Source organism: Schistocerca serialis, chromosome 7, assembly GCF_023864345.2.
Source record: "Schistocerca serialis cubense isolate TAMUIC-IGC-003099 chromosome 7, iqSchSeri2.2, whole genome shotgun sequence".
Lineage (NCBI taxonomy): Eukaryota > Metazoa > Arthropoda > Insecta > Orthoptera > Acrididae > Schistocerca > Schistocerca serialis.
Genome location: NC_064644.1, coordinates 204,335,644 through 204,337,959, shown reverse-complemented (window position 1 = coordinate 204,337,959; position 2,316 = coordinate 204,335,644).

The following is a 2,316-nucleotide window of genomic DNA, read 5'->3' as shown; positions in this document are numbered from 1 at the left end:
TCTGGCGACATACCATCTGACTTTCGGAAAAGCATCATCTACACAATTCTGAAGACGGCAAAAGCTGACAAGTGCGAGAATTATCGCACAATCAGCTTAACAGCTCATGCATCGAAGCTTCTTACAAGAATAATATACAGAAGAATGGAAAAGAAAATTGAGAATGCGCTAGGGGACGATCAGTTTGGCTTTAGGAAAAGCAAAAGGACGAGAGAGGCAATTCTGACGTTACGGCTAATAATGGAAGCAAGGGTAAAGAAAAATCAAGACACTTTCATAGGATTTGTCGACCTGGAAAAAGCGTTCGACAATATAAAATGATGCAAGCTGTTCGAGATTCGGAAAAAAGTAGGGGTAAGCTATAGGCAGAGACGGGTCATATACAATATGTACAACAACCAAGAGGGAATAATAAGAGTGGACGATCAAGAACGAAGTGCTCGTATTAAGTAGGGTGTAAGACAAGGCTGTAGCCTTTCGCCCCTACTCTTCAATCTGTACATCGAGGAAGTAATGATGGAAATAAAAGAAAGGTTCAGGAGTGGAATTAAAATACAAGGTGAAAGGATATCAATGATACGATTCGCTGATGACATTGCTATCTTGAGTGAAAGTGAAGAAGAATTAAATGATCTGCTGAACGGAATGAACAGTCTTATGAGTACACAGTAAGGTTTGAGAGTAAATCGGAGAAAGACGAAGGCAATGAGAAGTAGTAGAAGTGAGAACAGCGAGAAACTTAACATCAGGATTGATGGTCACGAAGTCAATGAAGTTAAGGAATTCTGCTACCTAGGCAGTAAAATAACCAATGACGGACGGAGCAAGGAGGACATCAAAAGCAGCCTCGCTATGGCAAAAAAGGCCTTTCTGGACAAGAGAAGTCTACTAATATCAAATACCGGCCTTAATTTGAGGAAGAGATTTCTGAGGATGTACGTCTGGAGTACAGCTTTGTATGGTAGTGAAACATAGACTGTGGGAAAACCGGAACAGAAGAGAATCGAAGCATTTGAGATGTGGTGCTATAGACGAATGTTGAAAAGTAGGTGGACTGATAAGGTAAGGAATGAGGAGGTTCTACGCAGAATCGGAGAGGAAAGGAATATGTGGAAAACACTGATAAGGAGAAGGGACAGTACAGTATGATAGGACATCTGCTAAGACATGAGGGAATGACTTCCATGGTACTAGAGGGAGCTGTAGAGGGCAAAAACAGTAGAGGAAGACAGAGATTGGAATACGTGAAACAAATAATTGAGGACGTAGGTTGCAAGTGCTACTCTGAGATGAAGAGGTTAGCACAGGAAAGGAATTCGTGGCGGGCCGCATCAAACCAGTCAGTAGATTGATGACAAAAAAGAAAAAAAAGAAAAGGTTCCTCTCCACGGGAAACAAACTGCTGGCCTGAAAAATTACTAGTTCATGACACTGATGTGGATGTGCCAACTGTAAAAATTGTTAGTTCGCCTAAACTGGTCATTCCAAAGGATTTAAATAAGCTTAATCTCATGTTAGTAAATTGCCGAAGTGTCTCTATCTAGATCCCAGAGTTAGTGTCCGAAATAAACAGTAGCAATGCCAATGTTGTATTAGGTACCGAATGCTGGTTGAAACCAGACATAAAATGCAGTGAAATTTTGAACTCGGACTGGACAATGTTTAGGAAAGATAGGACTGATGCTATGGGAGATGGTGTGTTCATTGCAGTTAAAAGCTGTTTAAAAGCAGTTCAGATCGATTCTGGGTCGGACTGTGAAATAGTATGGATAAAGCTGTCAATCAGACAAGTATTGACCATTGTAGTAGGATCTTTTTATAGACCATCAGCATCCGTGACAAACTTCGCAGAACGTTTCGGGGAAAGTCTTGAGTACATAGGAAGTAAATATCCAAATTAACCATTAGTTATAGGTGGAGACTTTAATCTAGCATCCATTGATTGACAAAATTACACGTTTATCACAGGGGGCAGAAGCAAAGATTCGTGTGAAGTTATTCTAGGAGCGCTCTCAACATACAAAATTGAGTAATTTGTTAGAAAACCAACTTGAGATGGGAACATATTACATATCTTGGCGACAAACAGACCTGATCTTTTTGAGGAAGTTAATCTAGGAGAAGGTATTAGCGACCACAGTGTCGTTGTGCCTTCTATGTCAGTGGTAGCTGCAAAAAAACCAAAGAAAAAGCGTAGAGTTTTCTTGTTTAGGAAAGCAAATAAAAGTGTCATTAAAGAATATCTTCATAGTCAGCTCCAAGCATTCACCACGGGACACAAAGATATTGAGCATCTTTGGTCGGAATTTAAAGGTA